The sequence below is a fragment of the Tenrec ecaudatus genome, chromosome 14 (genome assembly GCF_050624435.1).
Source record: "Tenrec ecaudatus isolate mTenEca1 chromosome 14, mTenEca1.hap1, whole genome shotgun sequence".
Classification (NCBI taxonomy): domain Eukaryota; kingdom Metazoa; phylum Chordata; class Mammalia; order Afrosoricida; family Tenrecidae; genus Tenrec; species Tenrec ecaudatus.
Window position 1 is genome coordinate 68,852,854 of NC_134543.1, and position 12,544 is coordinate 68,865,397.

The 12,544-nt window shown below is 41.7% G+C and overlaps 1 protein-coding gene and 1 pseudogene across 1 annotated transcript in view; one reads left to right on the forward strand and one right to left on the reverse strand.

Moving 5' to 3' along the window:
- SLC25A21 (solute carrier family 25 member 21) overlaps nucleotides 1–12,544 on the forward strand; it is a 584,085-nt gene that overhangs the window by 351,636 nt on the left and 219,905 nt on the right. The window lies entirely within an intron of this gene.
- Nucleotides 6,734–8,003, reverse strand: LOC142425911 (malate dehydrogenase, cytoplasmic pseudogene; annotated as a pseudogene).

Consider the following 12,544-nt stretch of genomic DNA (forward strand, 5'->3'; position numbering starts at 1 on the left):
GAGGTTTGTATGTTTAAGATGAACATGTAAGAGACGGTCTGAGAGCATGCTGCTATTTGATCACTGTAGACTTCAAGACAGTGGCGAGTCTTCATCAAAGAGGAGAAAGGGACGATTTGTTTACTCAAATTTCCCCAAAGGAAAATAAGCACCTTTATTCCGTGCTTGCTGTATGGCAAGCATATTGCCTTACACAATTTCATTCATCTGTGGATACTGCTCTTTCATTTTGGACTGAGAGGAGTTGAAGTGTTGCCCTAAGTCACCCAGCTGGGTGGTGAAGTCAGCATTCAAAAGAATGAAGCCTCCCCACACTCTTCCCCTGCTCTCCTCCCTGCCTCCTGACATACCACGTCTACTTAAAAATGATTTGTCAACGATTTTTGTAAGTTCAACTAATAGAAACTTAGAAAGACTTGGATAACCTTGATATGTTTGGTAATATTTTGTATTAAATGGGGAAGGCTTCGGATAGCAACATTTGGTTGTTCAGAGCCTAATCCAAGGAAGTCGATATCATCAAGCCATTGGAAGGACAAGGCATCTTAAGAAAGTTTATATGAGTAAAGTCTGTCCAAAACAAACTTATTTTTCTGCTTTCATTAGTGAGGCTTGTAAGGAATTTTCTCAGATTACCCATTTGGAGACTATTTCTCTCTCTCTTTTTTATGATGTGGAGAACACTGAAGCATTTGGTAGATAAAAGATAATTCCAAGGAGGGATAACACAGCCGTTATTTTGCTTAAGAAACAATCTCATTTTAAAAAGACAAAAATATAAAATCTGCCTTTTGTTATCCATTGGATAAGTCTCTTCTGGTCAAGTAGTTTGAGAAGTTGAGTCATGGGCCCTTCCTAATGACATATTTTATAATAACTTTCCTTTAGAAGTGCTTACTATTATTCTTGACTACGAATGCACTAATATTCTGAGATGTGAAAAGGAATCTTTTGGATGAATTAGTTCTACCAGCCAGTTTCCTCCAGAATGCTTCCTTGGTGCCGCTTCTGAGGGATGGATGGGGGCTCTCCCTTCAAACCCCAGGAGATTTCTCAATTGGAAACCACCTCTCACAGAGACAATTATTGGAAGCATGAGTTTGTTCAACCGACCACTTCATTATGAGTTAGTTGCGCTTTAGGATCTGTCAGAAACATCTCCTGGATGAAGTTACTTAATCTATATGACTACTATATATTAGTGTATTATATTTATTATCTTATTTGATCTTTCTTAAAGGAGTCACTGGAAGTTTATCCAGGATCACTTACACACAAAATTTTTCCATGTGAAGCTTATTAAACCTTAATTAAAAGTACACACACAGTAACTATGAAAGGGTTTCATTTAAATTACACTGACAAATTATATGACAAATCCTGATGACCTGAACACATTTAACTCATAAGGCACGTTTCAGAAACAGATAGCATTGGAGTATTTCAGAAGGAATTCAGTAGGTATTTATTCAGTATCTACTATGAAAACAAACCAACCAATTGCCATTAAGTTAATTCTGACTCATCATGACTCCCTACGTCTATGAGTATGAGGGGTTACCCCCCCAAAAAAATGGCAGTTTTTTTCAAAGTTATGTATTTAATTTTTGTTTTACAAAGCAACCTTGTCACCTTCAAAGTACTCTCCATTACACTGAATACATTTATCTAATCTGCGATTCCATTCTTGGAAACGTTTTTCAAACTCATCTGTTTGGAAGGCTGACAGCACCTCCCTCATTTTTTTTCTTCACCTCTTCAACATCATCAAATCGCTGTCATGTCATGTCCCTCTTCATTCGAGGAAGCAAAAAGAAGTCACACAGAAATGGCTGCATGAGCAGATGTTGCAAAGATTGTCGTGGTGGCAAAACCAGTCCCCCGTCTGCCACAAGCCAGGTCTTTTTGGTCACACACTGTTCCACATTCTTTTCAGAACCTCCGAATAGAAACCTTGATTAACAGAATGACCTGGTGGAGCAAACTCCAAATGCACTGAAATCCACATTTTCATCCATTTGGGAAGTTGACGGGCTTCCAAAACGAGGTTTGTCATCAATCAACATTTCACCTGTTTTGGAACAAGAAAACCATGTGTACACTTGAGTTTTTCCCCTTGTGCTGTTCTTCCTTTTTTTTTTTTTTTTTGACTTTCATTTTATTCCACTAATATAAAAGGAATTTACAGTAAAGGGTGTTAGGAGTTTCTTACATTTTCATGATCTGCAGGGATTTGGCTTCACAAAAAGCATGTGATAATTTACCGAATACTGCACAGCTTTCTATTTCTTCCTCTAACATCTGAGTAGCTGGAATTTCTGAAATCAGTGGCGTAGGTGGGAGAAACCAATCTGATTTTTCATTATCTGGCTATCTTTCAGTTTCCTTTGGTTTTTCAAAAAAACAAACAAAGTCTCCAAAGAAAACGTGCAGTCATTTGATGTCAGCATTGTTGAAGCTCTCCTGGATGGCAATGAGCTCAACAGCCAGGTCGGCACAGCACTGGCCGAGGGGGTCGGGGGAGAGTCAGTGCTGCCCTTCTAAGTTGTGTTCACAACATTTTCTACACCACCCCCCACCAAAAGCAGGACACAAAATGCCACAGCCTCATTCTGTTCTCTTAAATTGGCCATCACATAACACAAGATTCAAGCAAAACTGCTTTTATGAAAAAAATCCACTGTGACCAGAGAGCACCCAGGCAACACCACTGGATGCCGTAACTCAGGGCAAGTTGCTTGATGCTCTCCGTGTGGGAACAATGCAGACTCTGAAAGCTCCACTCTGCCCAGCACAATTCCTGGAGCTTTCCGGTGCCCCCTTGTAGGTATCACTCTTAAGGAAAAAAAGGAGTGCGAATGAAAATAACCAGCTTTGTTTAAAGAATGGACTTTATAGGGGCCAGTAAGTCATTCTGGAAATTAAATGCTAACTGAAGAAAACTAAAGCGACTTTCCTATCATTCAATTTAGTAAAACACTTTAGTCTAAGTCAGTGGTTCTCAACCTTCCTCGTGCCGCGACCCTTTCATATGGTTCCTCATGTGGTGGTGACCCCCAACCAGAACATTATTTTCATTGCTACTTCATCACTGTAATTTTGCTACTGTTATGAATCAGCCAACCCCTGTGAAAGGGGTTGAGAGCCACAGGTTGAGAACCGCTGGTCTAAGTGGTCCTAACAGTCTCGTGAATTTGACTGTTTCACTTTTTTCTCGCACCCCATCCAGGACCTCCTGTTGTGTCATTCCTTTCAGAGTGGTCAGCAGTGATAGTTGGGCACTATCTAGTGCATCTGGTTTCAGGATCATAGAGTCTTCATTAATAGTCCTTTGACCTAATTGTTTTCTTGCATCTTTAGTTTTCTTCACTTTTCTTTGCCCCAGACAGGGAGAGACCAACAGATGCACCTTTAATGGCCACTCACAAACTTTTAAGACCCCAGTGCTACTCACAAGTAGGATGGTTTTTATGGACTATATTAACTGCCAATTGATCCTGATATCCCCTGAGATATGATTTGAGCCCCAGACTCAGAAACGCATTCCCTCAAAGTGATTTGACCATTTTTATCCTATTTTTTACTATCGGTATGGTTTCTGCTATAAAAAATATGTTAATCATTTTATTGGGGGCTAGTGTAGCTCTTACCACAATTCATCCGTTGTGACAAGCCCATTTGTACATATGTTGCCATCATCTTATTCAAAACATTTTCTTTGGATATGTTTTCTTACATCCTGTGCTCATTGACCAAATTTCGGCACATGGCCTCAAAATTATGGAGTATTTTCTCTGATGATGTCATCATAATTTCAACATCAGTGTTATACATCTCAACTCCCTGATGGAAAAATGGGAACCTCTCCCCAGCCCACATTCTCTAATCCTACTTGGCAAAACTTGTATTAATTTCCTTTGGGGTTCTCATTTTAGTGCCCGGGACAGCTTTTCCAGTTTCCTCTCATGACACAAACCTTCAGTTTCTCTCTGAACATGAATGTGCCTTCCTCTTTAAAGGAAATTGGAATCATGTGACATGATTTCCCTCAGAATCCCTCCACTGGCTCAGAATTATATTCCTTCTCTGGTATTTCTTGGTTCTTGTCTGTTGGGTTGTCTTTGCTCCAGATAGTGTGTAACATAATCAGGTAGGGTCACATGTTAGATGTCATTGTGTCAATAGCGGTCGAGTGCCCTCTGTGAGCTCATTTGACCAGACTCTGAAGGTGCTCCAAAGGTAAGGTAAGGTGTCAATTATTAGCAGCAAGATAAGTTCCCGGAGCGCATAACCGAAGGCATCTACTGGTGAGTGGCCTTCAGAGGAAGACAGCACTGTATGAAGGGCTGTATGAGGTCTCCACATGAAGCTGCAGCTGCAGCGGCAGAGCCCCTGAGAATGGGGATGAGAAAACGTTGACAGATTTGACATCAATGAATATACCTTTTATTTAGCAGAAATACAAGGTATATTTTCTCTGTACTATCAGAAATCTCTCTGAATGTGGTATGTGGACAAATGCAAGTCACGAGATTCTTGTCCTGTTGTTATTTTGTGCCTTTGAATAGATTCTGACTCCTGGCGATGCGATGCACGCGTGAGCCACTGTTGCAGCCGCTGGGTCAATGCGTCTCTCTTGTCCTCTGCCCCTCCCCTTTACCAAGCATGATCTCCTTCGTCTCCAGGGACCGGTCTCTCCGGATAACATGTCCAAGTAGGTGAGACACCGCCTCCAAGAAGCATCCTTGCCTCCAAGAAGCATCTAGCTGTACTTTGTCCAAGACAGATCTCTGCATTCTTTTGGCAGTCCATGGAACTCTCGATGTTCCTCACCAACACCTTGCTTAGGAGATATTAGGCTCTTGATTCATTTGTCAAAAATCACATGTATCATTTATGTTTTCTGGTGAGTTCTTTTTATGTGGGATGAATGTTTGTGTTGACACTCCCCGACCTCTTGGCACTGAGTCCATTCAGAGGCTTTCTGACCAAAGACAGCTTATTGCAGCGAAGCAGGGTACCCACAGAGATTAATCCCTTGCATTGCCCTGCAGAAAGTCTTGCTGTCTCAGACGAGTTTAATAGCCGTTCATGCACTAAGAAGATCTTATCTTACAGCCTATTGGTTCAGGGTCACTTGCTAGCCCACATTATATTGAAATGTGGGCAGACAGAGGAGTAATTTGTTAATGTCATGTGTGATGAACTTGGTTAGAAAGGGAAGTGTACCCTCTTTATAATAACACAAGTGTTTCCTTGCTAATCCCTTGGCAGGTTCATTATCTGTGAAGCCTCAGGCAATGGTTAGCCTATCGTGAAAGTGAAATTTGACCCTCAGCTTGAAATTAATCCTCAAAGACTTATGTCTGCTCAGTCTAGATAGAATACATTCTAAGTGATTTTATAATCCCTGACTTGTTCTTTATGCATAGGTGCTAAATTGTTATCGAGATGGTATGGAGCATGGTAGGAAATTGATTTTTGTTTACTTAGGAAACCTGGGTAAATTTATAAGAACATAGAGATTGATTTCCCGGTTCAAAATTGCAGTTGTAACCTGACATGGTAGGAAAGTGATTTTTTTTAAGCATTAGCGGTGTTAGCATTTGTTGATGATCATACATAAATTGACACTGCATTTTAGCTGTACACATAGGAAAATCATTTGTTTAAAATGTCATTTGATAAGGGTCTCTTTCATTCTGCTTGCTGGCATTTGACATGGGAAAGCTCGGAAATGCCATAAGAATGCCACGCCAGGGAAAATGCTTCCATGAACAATCAGAAAGCCCTTTACAACTGTTTAAGATGACAGTGAGGTGAGGATGTGGCCCCTCTTCGGTCTCACACACCAGGCTTTATTCCTAGCCTTTTCTTCCAAGGTGTAGCCTTTTCTTCCAGTTAGAGAACATGGAGCAAGGAGAGGTCAGGATCGAGGCAGAGGTGGATGGGAACTTGGAATTCACTAGAAAAAGAATGTGCCAAGCATTTATACATAATGTTGATTTGGCTTTTTTTTAAAGGCTCGCTGCAGTTCGAAGGTGTCTCTTTTCGTGATAAAGAAACAGAAAGGTTTAAATGTTTGGGCCAGGTTTAATGTAGTTGACAAATACCACCATTCATAGACTGGATTTGAACCTAGGTCTATCTGGGACACTCCAAAGCCTTTTTCAGAAACTTTCTCAGGGATCTCAGACCTGAAACTTAAAAATCAATGAGATTTTGCCTGATTAAAGCTCAGTAGTTGTTACTATTGCTGTGATACATTATATATATATAATTATATTTCCTGCCACTTGCCTAGTTTCTCTTTAAAATATGAATGTGACTTTATGCTGATTTATGTTTTCTTGGGTGCATCATGATGACTTGTTTCTACCATATTCTTAGATTGCTATAAGCTCCACATACTGCACTTGTAACTCATTGAACACCTCCCTTTATCTGTAGCACCTTCAAAGGTAGTGGTGAGATAGATATGCAGAAGGTTAAAGAGCAGGGGGTGCATATGCACTAGAATCAATAGAATTCTTTATTCCTAGAGATTTCAAAGAAATGAAAGGTCTCCTGAATCTAGGATGTATATTCTGTTTACTGTGTTGATCCAGTAAATGGGCATTCATTAGAAGTTTTCTACTGCTTCATTGCCTACTACACACACTTTTGATTGTGTGATTTTTTTTTCATAGAGAATGTTGGACTTTTTTTTTCATTTGAATATATATTTTTATTTAGAATGCAACACTGATACCATGATGATAAACGGTCACAAATCTGTGTCAAGAACACGTGATCCCTAAAATGTGAATTTTTTTTCTCCCTACAAGTACTTTAAGTATAGCTTTATTATTACTTGGTACTAGAGTCAAAGACGACATTTAGCTTCCTCAGCTTTGGGGCATTTAGTAACATGATGATTGTCTAGTCAGGCAGTGGCAAGAAATTCAAAAGCACTTTCTTTTTCTTCTGTCAGTTCCTTTGCAGTAAGATCCATCTTCTCACGTGAGAAGTCATTGATATGGAGACCCTCCACAATCTTCCAGGTCTTATTCTTGATGACGACGGGGAATGAGTAGAGCAGATCGTCAGGGACACCATAGGAGTTTCCATCAGAGATGATTCCCATGGACACAAACTCGCCCTCTGGGGTTCCAAACCAGATGTCCCTGATGTGGTCACCAATGGCTTTCGCCGCTGACATCGCACTGGACAGCTTCCGAGCCTTGATGACAGCGGCGCCTCGCTGCTGCACGGTCGAGACAAAGTCTCCCTTGAGCCAGCTGTCATTTTTCAGCGCTTCGTAAACACCGACTTCCTTTCCTTGCACCTTCACCTTGGCATGGTTGGCATCTGGATACTGAGTCGAGGAGTGGTTCCCCCAGATGATGACATTCTTTGCGTCTCGAGCAGTCACGCCAAGTTTAAGAGCAAGTTGAGCCATAGCTCTGTTATGATCCAGACGAGTCAAGCAACTGAAGTTCTCCTTGGGGATGGATGGGGCTGACTTCATGGCAGTCAGGCAGTTGGTATTGGCTGGGTTGCCCACAACGATAACCTTAACTGACTTCTTTGCATATTTATCCAAGGCTGTCCCCTGGGATTTGAAGATTTTCACATTTGCTTTCAGCAGGTCTTTCCTCTCCATGCCCTCCCTTCTTGGCATGGAGCCCACGAGAACAGCCACATCCAGGTCTTTGAAGGCGACCTCCTCCTTGTCAGTTATAATGATATCTTTTAGGAGGGGAAGTGCACAGTCTTGCAGCTCCATCAGGACACCCTCCAGGACCCCCATCATGGGGGGGATATCCAACAGCACGAGGATCAGGGGCTGGTCTTTACCAAAAACCGCGCCATTTCCAATGCTGTACAGCAGGGTGTATGCAATCTGACCCGCCGCTCCAGTCACCAGCACTCTGATTGGTTCCGACATGATTGGGGAGGGCGAGGGCATTTTTCCACCTGCACAACCAGCCGCCAGGAGCCAGGTCACCTCTACCACCGAAGTGTCTCTGGACTTTTAAAAGAACTTCAGCTGTGCTGTGTGTATCCTCACCTTGACAAACCCCTTATCCAATTTTCACTCTAGACTTGGTTCTCTCATGGCTGCATTTTCACACCTTCTTTCACTGGTGCTTCCTGTTGGTTGGCGTGACCTGTTGCTGTGCTTTGGGGGATAATTCACTTGTGTTCTGGCACAATTTTCTCTTCACAGAGCCAAGTGCAATGGAAGCCAATGCCTTTTCCTAAGTAGGTAGAAATTAATTATTGGACGATTATATAGTTAAAGATTATTGTGCCAATCTGGACGACAAGCGCATGTGGGGTTAATTGAAAGGTGGAGAGATAAATGACTCGGTGAGCCTCGCCTTTTTACTTCTGGGGTAGAGATCTCACTTTTTGATGGCCGGGCCAGGGTGCAGCTGCCTTAGCCAGTTCCCTGCTTCAACTGGCAAGGCTCACTTCCTGGAAGACATCCCTGAGAGAAGCCTCATGGACCTACCCCGATGCAGCCCTCGGTGCTGGAGTAGCCAAGTGGAGACCCCTGACAGTGCTGAGATGCTTACATGCTCACTGATTCGGCTTTCTTCCTGCAGTCGGTGTCATTGTGTGTCTTTTGTAAGATAGAGGAGGACTTTATGGATTGGTGTCGGACATATGGGCTAATGTTGGCCTTGTTGGGCATCGCTGGGTTGTGATGTTTTCTTGGTGTGCATTTAACATTTATATAAAACTCTCTTACACACACGAGTTTCTGTGGATTTATTTCTCTAAATTACCCAGACTACACATAAGGCACCTAATTTATTTCAGCGATGTGGACATTTTTACATCAGGTACGGAGCACCAAATAGCTCAAGCCCGGAGTAAACACCGCAAGCTGCAAGTCAGAGCCCAACCACAGCTTTCCCAGCCCGATGACTCCCATGCTCCGTCTGCTTCTGTTACCTGCGGGACCTCTGAATGCTCAGTCTGAATTCTGGCCCGGTGTGTCATCCCCTCGGCTGCGCGCTAGCGGGACTGGAAACTGATGAAACGGACGGAGGCTAGCAGTCTTTTTGAAGCCACACAAGGGAGAATAGACCATCCCCACTACCAAGTGTGTGAGTAGTCAGGGGTGCTCCAATAGTTTTAAAGATCTTGTCTTTATTTTTAAAAATAATTTTAAAAGGAAGCCACAACACTGCCCGTGCTGACACGAAAACTGCAGAAGCAAATCTAAAGCATTTCCGTATATATGAAATGTGATTTGCTCAAGACTTTGAAACTAGATGACTTCATAAATTGGAAGCAACCTACCTTACATTCCCTTGGGAGGGAAAAAATTATTTTCTTTGGGTGGTAATTTACCCTCCTTTATCCCTGCTGGCTAGGCACTTAGTTGTCTTGGACTGCATGCGCCTTTTTCCTAAGCTCACAAACATCTTAAATGTTCTTGTGGACAATCACCAGTCCTTGTCTGTGGACCCCTAGCTCCCTCTTAAAATCCCGCAGCAAGGTCTTCTGCTCAGGTTTAACCTCCCACCTCCCTGTGACATCGCCTGCTCCCTCAGGGCCCCAGAACTTGTCCCCTCGGGGCCATCAAAAATTAATGGCTCAAATAAGTTTATTCTATATGACTCCATCTGTTTTCCAACCCATTAGCTCAGTTTATACATCCCATGCCCTTTAAGTGTTTATTTGTTGTGGTGTGTGCGTGTGTGTGATGTGTTAAAGTTCTATATATGTACATGGGCTTCTTTGCTCATTGCTTCTGATTTAAACGTCCTCGTGTCTGATTTTTTTAGTATCCTGAATTAGTATAGTTTCCATGCACTTTATGAATGGGATGGAACATTAATTTTAATGAACTTATATGAAAATTTTACCTTTAAGTAACATTAGTTGTTCATTGTTGTTTTTCTCTAATTTTATCAGAGTGAAATTATATGGTGGCTTCAGAAATTTTTTGGACAAATTCCATTATCTTCATTCAATTTTCCCATGAGCTTTTTGAAGCCCCTTTATATTCAAACCCTGGAAAATGATATCCATTTATTTGGATAAAATAAATTATGGTCAGATATCCTTATTGAACTTTTTAAAAATGGGTGACACTTCTGAAACCCACCTGGTTCCATGAGATTTGTTTATTCATTGTATAGAGTGCATAAGATGATTTTTTTGAAGTGATGATTTTCACAAGGCTAGAAACAGCCATGTGTAGGGGTGTTTTTTTTTTTTTAGCAAAATAATCTTAAAAGGGTATAAAGCTGCAAACAGGCAGTAAAAAATGGTTGCAAAGTAGATTCTCTGGAGTGCCCAAGAATGCCTGTCTGTTGTCATTTGTTTAATTTTGTTGATTTGTCTGAAATTACTTCCAAATTGTCAGGCTGCTAAGAAGTGTGAAAAGGTGTAACTGTCACACTTCAGAACCTCTATGTGAATACAGAATATTACGGAAAATTGTTCTAACTCTTGAAAATCCCTCTACAACTGTGAAAGTGCAAATGAGACTGTCCCAGCTGCTTTAGCCGGCCTGTGAGTCTTAAAGCAACAGGATATGTAGAAGAGCATTCCAGACATAGCAGTGGTGCCATGAGCCATATGACCCAAACTTTCCAGTTTGTGTCTCTTGTCCTAAGGGGGGAAAAGAGGCATAAAATGGAATACGGGGAGATCTCAAGGCATTGTTAGTATTTATTATACTGCAGGCATGTGCGTTATTTTATCGGCAGTAGATTCACCTGGGGAGGTGGGGAGGGGGCGGAGCTCTTTGTAATTTTAATTTCGTGTTGGTGATTTTTAAGGCACTATCTCTTTAAACAGCTTCAGCCTCTTTCCAACACTGTCCTGAGAAACGCAATATTTGTTTTCCATTGGGACGCTTGGTTTTCTTTAAGATTGAGTTGACAATTCCTAATGTTTGAGGATTCCATTTCATTGTTATCAAACGAACAAAGACGCAGGCATGGAAACGACTTGAGCATATCTGCGTACCCATCTCTCTCAGCCTTGGTTCTTGGAACAGACTGCACGGTATCTTCAGCTGTGACTTGGACAGCTTGGAGGGAAAGCTCGCTGTGTGTTTGAGTCAATGTAACGTTCCTAATTTGCTTTTGGAATTAAATTCAGTAGATTCCACTTTGGATATCACAAAGAATATTTTTGTTAGACTTAATAGGGATGGTGGCCTCATCCTAAGGGTCGATGCATCTTATGAACGATTGTTTAAGGAGCACCAAATGAGACTTGTTGATGTTCTCAGTTCAAAACATGGACAATACAATTATCTTGTAGAAAATGATGTTATTAAAACATATGTAAGTGAGTGAATTAACGAGGGATTAATTCACTCACTTATATATCTGGCACTATTGGATAAGCATTGGACTGCCAACCACAGAGTTGGCGGTTCAAATCCACCAGACACTGATGAAGTTGTCTGCTCCTGTAAAGATCTGTAGTCTAGAAACCCCCTCCAGGCAATCCTACCCCGGCACTATAGGTTCACTATGAGTTGGAATCAACTTGGTGGCAGGAGGGTTTTATCCCCAGCTTGACACCTGGCCAGTGTACCTCACGCACTGTCATCATACATCAGTGGAGGTGGTTTGCATGGTGCTTTGATGCTAGATAGCTTTCAGGGGAGCTTCCAAACTAAGATAGACTAGGCAGAAAGAGATGACAATGTACTTTCAAATACCAGTCGATGAAAAGCCTATGGATCACAACTGTCTGACCCACAACTGATGACAGGGATGGTGCAGGCGCAAGCGGCATCTTGTTCCATTGTGCCGGCGAGGCATCCTCATGACTCAGGGGCCTATTTGACATCAGCTAACAAAACAAAAACAGCACACGGTGGGTAACACCAAGTTTATATAAATGCAACTGAGTTTTCAAGTGCAGATGATTTGCCTGCCTTTTGTACGTCTTTAAGTAGTAGCGATATCTTTGCTCACCGCTCTTGCAATGCTACCTACCCTATGGTAAAACTAAACCTAGTGTTTTAACTTTAAAACTTCGCATCCAACCAAGAGCTTTCCAATCAAAAGATAAAGTGAGCCAAACATAGCAACATTTGTGAGAATGGCCAAGCACTGAGCAATATTTCTTTTTCCCAACAGTTTTACTGGCATTTAATTCACATATCATACATATCAAAAAGAGTTGTACAATCATCACCGTAATAAATCTTAGAACATTTTTTCAATCTTGTACTCATCGCTATTAGCTTCCCAGTCTCCCCTACCATAACCTCCGAGCAGCATTTCATTCTATTAGATATGAAGTCAGTATGAGTTGAAATCAGCTGATTCCCCTTGTAACACACAGTTTTGATTTTAGTGGTTTTTCTATAATCATCCTTTGACAAATAAAAAAAATGATCATGATGACATTTATACATTTTTGTAACTGGCTTTGTTGCTTCTTGATGGGTCCAGCTCAGAGGCCCACAGGTTCCTCTGCTGCCACCCATCTGCGTGACAGAGAGTTCCCCTTGTACTCCCAGCTCCTGGCAGCCATGCTGAGAAGCCCTGCATTCGTTCTTATGGTTTACATT